The following is an 11,905-nucleotide window of genomic DNA, read 5'->3' as shown; positions in this document are numbered from 1 at the left end:
GACTCGGTGATTCCATTGCTCTATCCGGCCGCAAGATTCGATCGCGTACAGCACGAGCACGAGATGGGTTGGGGACTTAGAAATGAGCTATGCTCCAAGAATTGACCCATGAACTACCTTTGCCCGCCTTTTCTTGTAGAATCCATTCCCCCTCTTTTATATATTTAGAATGCTTTTAGGGCTAGTGGAATGAGGCTGGAACCGATCAATATCGCTAAACCGGGAGAGTTGCTTGTTTGGGTTCAAAGTTTCGCTCTACCAAGGCAAGATATAATATAATATAATATGCATCCAGCTTTAGCTGAATATCGTGAGTGTTCAGCAAAGTATGCTAGCCATTGGCCTTACGTTCAGGATACTCCTTTCTGTCTTTGCGATGTTTGGTTATAAGAGAATGTTGCTCTTCAAAAAACGCGTATAGTGGCCTTCGTCGATGGGACAAACGCTCCAGTGTATGCGTTACAAGGCAACTAGCATTTTGTCATGGAAGTTCATGAAAGAAAGTTCTTGTTTTTCGTTGGAAAAACCAACGCCGACGTCAAGATCAGTCTCCTTTCATTTCTGTTTTCGGGAGCAGAGCTGAAAAAGATGGACAGTAACGATCGCGTAATATCAATTTATCGGCCTCGTCATCGAAAGCGGCTTCCAATTGCTCGGAAATTCTCAGCTATATGGGGGACTTTGATGGTGAGCAAAAAGAATTGATCAAGCAATTGGTAAACTTTCGCATGGTCCATGGTAAAAGAACGAGAGTTCATGCTATTGTTTATAAAACTTTTCACCGCCTAGCTCGAACTGAACGCGATGTAATAAAACTTATGGTTGACACCGTAGATAATATAAAGCCAATATGCGAAGTGGTCAAAGTAGGAGTCGCAAGTACTATTTATGATGTTCCTGGGATTGTAGCCAGGGATCATCAACAAACCTTAGCTATTCGTTGGATCCTTGGAGCAGGTTTCAAATGACGTATAAGCCACAGGATAAGCTTAGAGAAATGTTCATTTGCTGATATACTGGATGCTTACCGAAATAGGGGAATTTCACGTAAGAGAAGGGGGAATCTTAATGGACTGGCTTCCACCAATCGGAGTTTCGCGCATTTCAGATGGTGGTAAAGTGATACCACATAACGAGCTCTTCCTCATTCAGTCATACTCAACAAAAGTAAGAAATGTTTGACCCGGATCCTTTTTTCATCTTCATATAGAAAGAAAATGGGCATTCCTCATACTCCCCCTTCATTCATAGAGTTGGAGCAATCCACAAGAGGCCTGCCCGTTCATAATTGCATAAAAGAACCATTCTTTTTATGAAAACTCTTGTTCCAACCTCACCTCAGGTCGAATGAATACGAAAGGGGGATCAATCAAATCAATAAGCCATGAATGAAGAAGTAGTGGGCCTTTCGCCTTATTTCGTTTGACTCATGGAGCTGAGAAATCTACTTCAAAGAGAGGGAAAGAGTGCTAGTCCGAAAGAACAAGCAAGGGATGAGCGCATGGGAGCGAAATCCGTTGCGCCCACGCGCATACGTTTTCTTGTTGGGTAATTTCTCAGAAAGTTTTTGTGTTGTTGATTCCTATTCCTAGGTGTTGTGCTTTTTCCCCTATGCCGCTTATTGGTACTAGTGGAGTAGGATTGGCCTGTAATACAGAACCTATAGGTGGTGTAACCTTTCGCTCAATACTCAAATCTACAATTGAAGCATCTGAGGCTGCATCAATCGAGGATACACGACATAAGGAATTGTTAGATCTCCAAACTGAACTTCGCCTTCACCAAGCGTGGGTTTTCACTGGTCCTAACTAACGGTTGGCAAGCGATCCCCTATTATGCATCCCGAAGATCAGAGGGCCCAGAGCCGGAGCGATCATTCAAGCAAGTTACTCAGCTTGAGTTTTTCAGTCAATCAATAGATTGTGCAGTTTCTTAGTCTTTTGGTCCACATTTTCATGACTTATAGAAAGGGTTTCTTTCTATTACAAGATCATGGAAGCTTCAGAAACCATCTGAGATCTTCTGGAAACAAGAAATGTTGCATCAAAGGGTTCATGGTCATATCATAGTGAAATCGAGTTTCTTGATTCAGTCGATATCAAATTCCCAACATAGAAATTCGAAAGGACTAAGATTCTACTTCTTCCTCAAATACTGGGAATGTGGATTCAAGTATGATATCACTATTCCAGAGATCTCAAGAAAACGAATTGAACAAGTTTGATGGCTGGAAGAAGATAGGAAATATTCAAACATGTATTGCATTTCATCGATCTCACCCTTTGTTCAGTGCCGCATAAGTATTAACTTCTTGAACAGATACAGGTACCGGTCATGAAGGCTTCTCCCTTCTCAAGTCAAGTGCGGAAGCGAAATCCGTTGAGCAAGAAGCCAGTGATCCCACAACATCAAAGTGATACATATGACATATTGGAAATTAGGCTTAGTTTGTAGCTGTGAATATAGTAATGCACTTATTTATTGATAAATATGTTCTTTCAAGTAGAGCATACTCGGTAGAAAGGAGGTGGCGGAGTTGGGAAGAGGATTATACTTTATCGATTACTTGGACTTAGAGACCAATTATAGAAAGAAGATAGTAGCTGAGTGAGTTTTATGGATCTAGTTTATGAGCAACTTAACTAGAAAAGCAAGCAGAAGGAATAGATGAATGAAATGCAGAAATAGGGGAAGGGCGGGTAGCATTTTCAAATGCCAGTTTGAGTGAGACAGTTTCTGTCTGGCCCCCCACTTTTAGGCTGTTCTTCCATTCTGCCTTTGTCTTGCTCTAAGCTACCTGACTTCCTTCCTTTGTTCTTCCATTCTACTGTGTATGATTCTGATCATCAGTTCTTATCGATCCCATTTTAAGGACAAATCCTAATGTTGGTAAAATATACATGTTGATCAAGGCCAAGGACAATGAAGCAGCCATGAATAGATTGAAGACCGATGTATGATGATTACTTCGGACTACTTTCTATTCTTCATGCAAATGACAATATTTTTCGTATGCAATACATGTAGAAGATACTGAGTTGTTCAGATGTTTACAGGAAATCCATGGGAAAAACTACCACAGCTTCGTATTAAGCAAGCAGGTTCCAGTCGTTGGTAATTTCAGGGAAGCCTACATTGGCATTGCTCCTGAGGTAGCCAAAGAGATCACGAAAGAAGTGGATGTTATCGTAAACTCTGCAGCAAATACCACTTTTGATGAGAGGTTCGTGAAGCTATACTAGTCTTGCACCAAGGATTGCTTCCATTACTAAATGTGTAAGTTCACATTCCATAGCAATAAAAGTATTGCAACTTGCAGGTATGATGTAGCACTAGACATCAACACCGTGGGGCCATTCCGGATAATGAGTTTCGCGCAGCGGTTTCGAAGACTGAAGCTCTTCTTGCAAGTATCAACAGGTCAGAATGCCAAATAAGAGTTTCTTGTGGTCGAAATCAAATGGTAACCTGTTTCTATTAATCTCAAAAGCTTACAAACAAGCTTTAGCAGTATGTTTGCATGTCATGTTTTTGGCCAAACAGCATATGTGAATGGGCAGAGGCAAGGTTTGATACTAGAGAAGCCATTTTGCTTAGGGGATACCATAACAAAGGGGATAGGTTCCTCAGATTTTTCGGGACATCAGAATACCGTGTTGGATATCGAGGCTGAGATCAAGTTGGCTTTTGACTCCAGAAGGCATTCTTCTGCCTCCGTTTCTGTTACTCAAGAAATGAAAGAGTTAGGTAGTCGAGGTATTCTAGTATTTCCCTGTTACTTTCTCATGTCTGTAGATACGAATACACACATGAAGTATTTGATTTGTGCAATTTATTTATTCATAGGGCCAAACTCTATGGTTGGCAAGACAGTTATGTGTTCACAAAGGCCATGGGCGAGATGGTCATCAACTGCATGCGAGGAGAGATACCGGTGGTAACAATCAGACTAAGTGTCATAGAGAGCACATGGAGGGATCCCTTCCCAGGTTGGATGGAAGGAAACAGGTAAATGCTAAACCCAAATCTGAGGTTGCGGATGTCACATATATATGTGATGCATCCTCGTCTGCTTACGAGATAATGAGCTATTTCCAGGGTCTAGCAGTGCGTACTAACTTTTGATGGGTTGATGGTGAGGATCAAGTATATGACCTATATTCCTCACTATTAGAGGACTTCAAAGAGGAGATTCCATCATAATCTCTGGAAGCTAGTGTCAAGGAAGCCGTTAGCCGTCACCTTAACTGAAAGTTGGTGAAGAAGGTGTATATGCCTCTTGTCTATGGTAAGACACAACATAGTGCAGCAGCGGACATCCAGAAGGGGCTTGACTTCATTAGAAGATGTGCTGAAAGCAACAAAGTGGCGGCCATTTTTTTCATTCTGGGACAAGAAATTCCCAGCCATTGCTAGGCTGAGCCATGTTAGCAAAGAATGGTTTCTCCAACAATATGAGGATAAATCCCTTACTAAAATGGTAGTGGTCACGAACCCCTTCCGTGTACAATTGAAAACATTAACAATACGAAAGCAAGAATCATCATTTATACTGGGAATGCCTTCCTCTAACAAAAGAGAAAGAGTTGAAGATAATGAAGGAAAGTGGGTGGATACAAAACCAGTTCATATCACTTGTCTTTCTAGTCTTTCAGAATCTCATCAAATACTAGTAAATGCTTTTGAAGAGAAAATAGAAGCACTAGAGAGCTCAACTTCACTTCATTCATCACAAGATGCAAATGATAATCAAATGGAGCTAATGAGGAAGAAATCACTTCTACTTAAACTTTTTTGAGTGAAATACCAACCAACACATAAAGCAATAACCAGATAGATAGAATGATAACAGGTAATATGAAGATATCAACACAGCTGGAGTCACGAGGCTCGATAATGACCAATGGGTTAGGATCTGAGGAAGCTTAGTTTGGATGATGGAATATTCACTGTTCTGATTGTTGAGATACTGCAAATCCACTTATCCAACAATTTCAGTCCATTTTCCTACTTTTTCTGCAAGGGGTTCAAGGGGAAAGCATTATTATATCCTTAATATGACTCTCTGTCACACGGATGCTGTTGGGCTGCTACAAAACCCCTATAGTCGAAAAAAGATCGAAACGGGGATAAAACGTAGGATAACCCAGATCACTCGGACTAGCTGAACTCTCCAGAACAAACACAGCCTAGGTGGTTTGACTAACGTTTTGGCACATTAGACTAACCTAAGACAAATCTTGGCTACATTCAGTCTTATCGAGATACAAGCTGTTACCAACCTGATACAACGCAAGTCACAAGCTTGACACAACGAGAATGGCTGCAACTGACAACTCCTACATCTAAGATTGACAACTCTAGTAACAGAGAATGACAACTCCTGCAACAGATATTGACAGAGCATGAGACACTCAACTGAGCTCAATCCAGCTGTGAACAATAAACAACACTGAAAGTAAACAACACGGTTATCACAAAACTTGGATTCTGGATTACAACACTATAGGCAATGAACCACCACTAACGACCCATAACGTTAGCTGATAGCCGCTGACCGTGGAGTACTTGCCGATCCATCAGCGAGGACTGTATCATTTAGCGAGCTAAAAACTTAAGGAACATGTATGTGAGAGTTCCACTTTAGCTCCCTCAACACCAGGCGGGACGAGCAGCCCTATACCACGTGTAGCCACACTCTAGTGTCCTTTTCTACTTAGTTGGACAGATCACTTCAGAAAATCGTATAAAAATCAAGCAAGAAAACGGATGCGCTAACGCGCAATGGCTTTCGCGCTAGTTGCTCAAAAAATCATATAAAAATCAAGCAAGAAAATGGATGCGCTAACGCGCAATGGCTTTCGCGCTAGTTGCTCAATCTGTTGCTTGCTTCTCTTCTGTCTTGGAAAAGTGAGGATTTCCTATCTGATCCAAGGGAAGGAAGAGAGGTGGAAAGTGTTGCTGTGTCAAATCGAGATTGTGTGGGTGTCCGCTCATGTTCAACGCTATCAAAAATCATGCATTGGATGGATGCCTGGGCATTGAGAAGGAAGGACGCTTTCAGAGGCGAAAGGCCATGGTGTTGAGGATATAGACCTGGGGGTCACCCGCCAGGAGGGCCGGGTTACTCCAAGGATCATTACCAGAAGCCCGGAGCTAAGTTTCAGGATAATGGGCCAGAGATGGGCTGAGACCCGGATATGGCTTAAAGCCCGTAGTTACAATCATTGTTATAGTAGACTTGTAGTGTAAGGCAAGTATTGTTTTAGAGCCCGAGCCGGACACTCTTATGAGCCGGCTCGGGACTCTAAGGGCTGCTGGGCGTCAGCCTCCCTATATAACGGGACGACCCGGCAGCGGTTTGGGGACGACAACAATCTCTCCGAGAGCCGGGATAAGTGTTTAGTTCCCTGGCGATCGTAACCCTAATCAATAACACCTCGAACTGGACGTAGGCTTTTACCTTCACCGTAAGGGGCCGAACCAGTATAAACCCTCGTGTTCCTTGTCCCGCATAACCCCTTCAAGCTTCCTAGTTGCGATGGCTCCACGATTAAGTCCTAGCCCAAGGACATCTGCCATGACAATTCCACGACAGTTGGCGCCCACCGTGGGGCGAGCGCACGGTGGATTTGAGTTCTTGAAGGGCAGCTTCGAAGGGCTCAAGGGATACGCTGTGGGCCAGATGACCAAGAGTCGTCGCGGCAGGCTCTACATCGACGACGCGGACTGGGGCCCCGACGCCGGCTCAGTGGAGTACGGGTACCGGGTCCCCTTTGGCGGAATTCATGTCTTCATTGGCAAGATTGGTGAGCCGGGCCCCGAGCCGGGTCTCTGCGCCGATCTCATCGAAACGGCTCAGCGCGCCCGATCCGCCCGGGCCCGGCCTGCCTTAAAACGCGCTTTTGTGGGATGCATCCATGGAAGGCCCTCCGATCCATCTGGGTCTGGGGATGAGGCGGCCGCCGGCTCTGACGGCGAGTCGGCCGCTGATGAGTCAAACTCGTTGTACCAACTTCAAGATGGCAGGCTCATGAGTTATTCCGATGGCAACAGTATTCCGGACCTTTTTGAGCCGCCAAGTCAGGTCGGAGTTTTTATGGCTGGTGCGCAGCCTGTTCAGAACCCCGTTACCGGATCAGAAAATCCGGAGCCTTCCCCGGCTCAGGTGCTGATGGATCTCACAGATAAGATGACGGCCCTGTTAACTGCCACGGTTGACCCGGCAGATCAAGCCCAGCATGACGCGGAGGTGGCACAGTTAAAATTGGATCTGATGAAAGCAAAAGAGGATCTTGCAGCAGAAGGGATCAGGCTGGCGGCGGAGCGGGCGGCTCTCGACGCCCGGGCTCAGTTGATTCAGGCGCAGTCCTTCCAACTCACGATGGATCAGAACACGGCCAACGAGGTCATGAGAAGGAGGCATCAGAAGGCCCAGTCTCGACTCCCGCCGGTTTACGATCCGCGCAATCTATTCAACACGCCGGGTGCGGGATCCAGTAACCCACCAGGTGTCATTGCGCCCGGGTCGGGACCCCTTATTCAGCCACTAGTAATGGGGCCTCCCCAGGCGCCCCCTGCCCCGCCTCAGTATGTGCCAATACCCCCGGGTCGTTACGATAACCCGCTGGAGAACATGGTAGCAGCGGCAGCACGACTGGCGGCTCTTCCCGTTGACGGCAATTCTCCGGCAGCCGTGGAAACCCGCCGGGTCAGGGAACTCCTGCAGACGGCCCTAGCACAGCAAGAGGCGTACTCCTACAGCCGGGACAGGATCCACTCAACTCCACGCCCAGGCCAGAGCCCGAGCTACAGCCGGCACATGGTCTCGGCGACCGGCTCAAGTAATGTCCGATGCCATGGCCCGGCTCATGTTGGAACCTTCTACGCCGCAGACCAAGCACGGCAAGAGGCGGAGCAGGTGCCGCAATTGACGGCTTATCAGACCCCCCCCGGCTTATCCAACGGCGTCCGTTGATGTGGGTATTTCTACCAGGACCGGGGGTGTCCCTTGTTTGGTGCCGGCCATCCGTAATGAACGTTTACCTAAGGATTTCAAGGGCCCTAGGAAGGTGCCTAACTATACAGCTGACTTACAGCCTGCGGCCTGGATTGAGAGTTATGAGATGGCCATGGAACTGCTAGAGGTCAGCGAGGCGGCCATGGCCAAATATTTCACCATGATGTTAGATGGAACTGCCCGCACGTGGTTAAAAGGGCTGCCACCGAACTCCATTGGGTCTTGGACCGAGCTGAAGGCCCGGTTCATTCAAAACTTCAAGGATACCTGTAGGCAGTCTATGTCAATTGTGGATTTGACTAACTGTAAGCAGCAGGAGGGCGAGTCCACGACCCATTGGGTTCGCCGGGTCAAGGAGATCATACATTCATCAGATAAGATGGACGCCGGCTCTGCAGTCTTGATGTTAGAACAGAATTGTCGTTTTGTGCCCCTAAAGATGAAGCTTGGGCGGCTTAAACGTGACTGCACGGATATGGGTACACTAATGGCGGCTCTTGTCAAATACGCTGATTCCGATGGTACCAAGGATCCCCCTTCAGATGATGAAAGGACAGGGAAGGGAAAGAAGAACGGCAATGGAAAGAGCCCACAGTTTAACCCGGGGAATCAAGGAGGAGGCAAGCGCAAGGCCGATGGCAGCCTGGAGTTCGTAGCCAACACCCAAGGCAACAACCAGCGACGCAAGGGGAGGCCCCCTCCCCGAGGCGGCGGGTCAGGACCTTCTCTGGAGCAGCTGTTGAATGAACCTTGTCCGAGACACGGCTCTAGAGAGAAGCCAGCGACTCATCTGTGGAAGGATTGTGCTATCATGAAGGCCTTTAAAAACTACAATGGCCCGGGCGGCGGCCCAGGCGCAGGCGGCTCCGGCGCTGGCGGCTCTCATGGCCCGGGTGGCGGGTCAAATTCCGGTCCTCAGAACGGTCAAGGGGGCTTCAATCAACAGTCTGGTCAGGGTCATCAACAGCAACAGGGGGGTTATCAGACCAACCCGAAGCAACTTAGCGGTGGACAGTATCACGTGTTCACCACTAGTTTGTGCAAACGAGACGAGAAGCTTCACAAGAGGGCTGTTAATTCTGTTGAGCCGGCGGTTCCACGCTACTTACGGTGGTCGGAGCAGCCCATAGTGTGGATTAGGGAGGATAACCCTCCCCGGGTGGATAACCCGGGCCACCTGGCCTTAGTAGTGGCTCCTCAGGTGGGAGGCTATAAATTCACAAAGGTACTCATGGATGGAGGCAGCAGTATCAACATCCTCTATTATGAGACTTTCCGTCGTATGGGGCTAGTTGATAAGAACCTCAGCCAGTCAAATACTATCTTCCATGGTGTGGTACCCGGTAAGTCGGCTTATCCAGTCGGCAAGATCGAATTGGAAGTGGCTTTTGGTGATGAGAACAACTACAGGGTGGAGAAGTTGACCTTTGAGGTGGTCAAGATAAGAAGTCCATACCATGCTATATTCGGACGGCCGGCTTACGCCAAGTTCATGGCACGGCCGTGTTATGTGTACTTACAGCTCAAGATGCCGGGTCACAATGGGACCATTACAGTTCACGGCAGCCGGAAGGTGGCTCTGGAGTGTGAGGAAGGTGACGCGGCTTATGCAGAGTCTGTTTGTGCCACAGAAGAGTTGAAGTTTTATAAAGACAATGTTGACCCAACAGATATGACCTCTCTGAAAAAGCCAACCACGGAGAATGAACCAGCAATGAAGTTTAAATCGGCCGATGAGACTAAACTTGTTGATTTTGTTCCAGGTGACTCGTCTCAGCAGTTCAGCATCAGTGCAAATCTGGACCCGAAATAGGAAGGCGCGCTCATCGAGTTCATCCGTGAGAATAGGGACATCTTTGCATGGAAACCTTCTGACATGCCAGGTGTACCTAGAGAACTCGCTGAGCACACTCTCAATGTGGATCCAAAATTTAAGCCGGTCAGACAGTTCCTTCGACGGTTTAACGAAGAGAGGCGGAAGGCTATTGGTGAAGAAGTGGCCCGGCTTTTGGCGGCCGGGTTCATTGTTGAGGTTTTTCACCCAGAGTGGTTGGCTAACCCGGTGCTCGTACTTAAAAAGAACGGCACCTGGCGGATGTGTGTGGACTACACGGACTTGAACAAGGCGTGTCCGGCTTATCCTTTTGCTCTCCCCCGTATCGATCAAATCATTGACGCCACGGCAGGTTGTGCACGCTTAAGTTTCTTGGATGCTTATTCCGGGTATCATCAGATTAAGATGGCAGTTAAGGACCAGGAGAAGACGGCGTTCATCACTCCCTTTGGAGCCTTCTGCTATGTGTCTATGCCCTTTGGACTCAAGTGTGCACAGGCGACTTACCAGCGTTGTGTGCAGAATTGCCTTCATAAGCAGATCGGGCGCAATGTTCACGCTTACGTGGACGACATTGTGGTTAAATCCATCAAGGAGGAAACCCTGATAGATGACTTAAGGGAAACCTTCGACAATCTCCGGGTCTATAAGATGATGCTTAACCCGGCCAAATGTGTTTTTGGTGTTCCTGCAGGCAAACTATTGGGCTTCTTGGTTTCTGACAGGGGCATTGAGGCTAACCCAGAGAAGATCAAAGCTATCACTTCTCTAGCTCAGCCGGCATGTATAAATGACGTTCAGCGTTTGGCGGGTCGCATCGCTGCGTTAAGCCGGTTTATAAGCCGTTTGGGTGAGAAGGCTATGCCCTTATATCAATTGATGAAGAAAACTGATAACTTTGTCTGGAATGATGCAGCTAATACCGCCTTCGAGGATTTGAGAAAGCAACTGGCAGAGCCCCCCGTCCTTGCTGCTCCGGTTGATAAGGAGCCCTTGCTACTGTATGTAGCGGCAAACGCACGAGCTGTCAGCGTGGCTATTGTGGTGGAGCGCAAGGAGGCAGGTAAGGAACATCCGGTTCAGCGGCCGGTTTATTATGTCAGTGAGGTGCTCATTGAGTCCAAGCAGCGGTATCCGCATTGGCAGAAGCTCGTATATGGGGTATTTATGGCGAGCCGGAAGCTTAAGCATTACTTTCAAGGTCATCCCATCACTGTGGTCAGTTCCGCCCCTCTCGGTGATATTATCCAGAACAGAGAGGCTACAGGGAGAATTGCTAAGTGGGCTATAGAACTTGGACCTCATGACCTCAAATATGTGCCACGCACTGCTGTTAAGTCTCAGGCCTTGATAGATTTCATCAATGATTGGACAGAGTCACAAGTACCCGAGCAAAAGCCGGATAACACTTATTGGACTATTCACTTTGATGGGTCCAGGCAGCTGGAGGGCTCGGGGGCTGGTGTGGTCTTGGCTTCCCCTAAATGTGTCAAGTTCCATTATGTGCTACGGTTGATGTTTCCTTGCACTAATAATGCGGCTGAGTACGAGGCTTTGCTCCACGGTCTTCGGGTGGCTAAGGAGATGAGCTTAAGCCGGCTGAGGTGTTTTGGTGACTCAGACTTGGTGGCTCAACAAGTATCAGGCACCTGGGATTCTAAGGATCCTCTAATGGCGGCTTATCGCCGCAAGGTTGATGCCATTGCCGGGCACTTTCAGGGATATCAAGTGGAGCACATTGACCGCAGGAAGAATGAGGCGGCTGATGCTTTAAGCCGGCTCGGCTCTCAGCGAAAGCCGGTGCCGCCTAACACTTTCCTGGATGTCCTATATAACCCTTCGGTTAAGTTGCCTACAGAGGAGGACTTGGCTATCCCTGACTCGGAGGCACGACTGGTGGCGGCTCTTCATATCACACCAGACTGGACAATGCCATATCTGGCTTATATAACCCGGGGAGAGGTGCCTGAGGATGAAATTCTGGCCAGGCAAATAACCCGGCGGGCTAAGTCAATGATTGTTATCGATGGCGAGTTGCATCATCGCAGTGT

The 11,905-nt window shown here is 47.6% G+C and overlaps 1 pseudogene; it reads left to right on the top strand.

Moving 5' to 3' along the window:
• Positions 1-565: 565 nt before the first annotated feature.
• Positions 566-1,218, top strand: LOC123124398 (ribosomal protein S7, mitochondrial-like; annotated as a pseudogene).
• Positions 1,219-11,905: the final 10,687 nt, after the last annotated feature.

The sequence above is a fragment of the Triticum aestivum genome, chromosome 5D (genome assembly GCF_018294505.1).
Source record: "Triticum aestivum cultivar Chinese Spring chromosome 5D, IWGSC CS RefSeq v2.1, whole genome shotgun sequence".
NCBI classification, from domain to species: domain Eukaryota; kingdom Viridiplantae; phylum Streptophyta; class Magnoliopsida; order Poales; family Poaceae; genus Triticum; species Triticum aestivum.
Note: the sequence above shows the minus strand (reverse complement) of the source record. Positions and strands in the feature narration are given on the sequence as shown.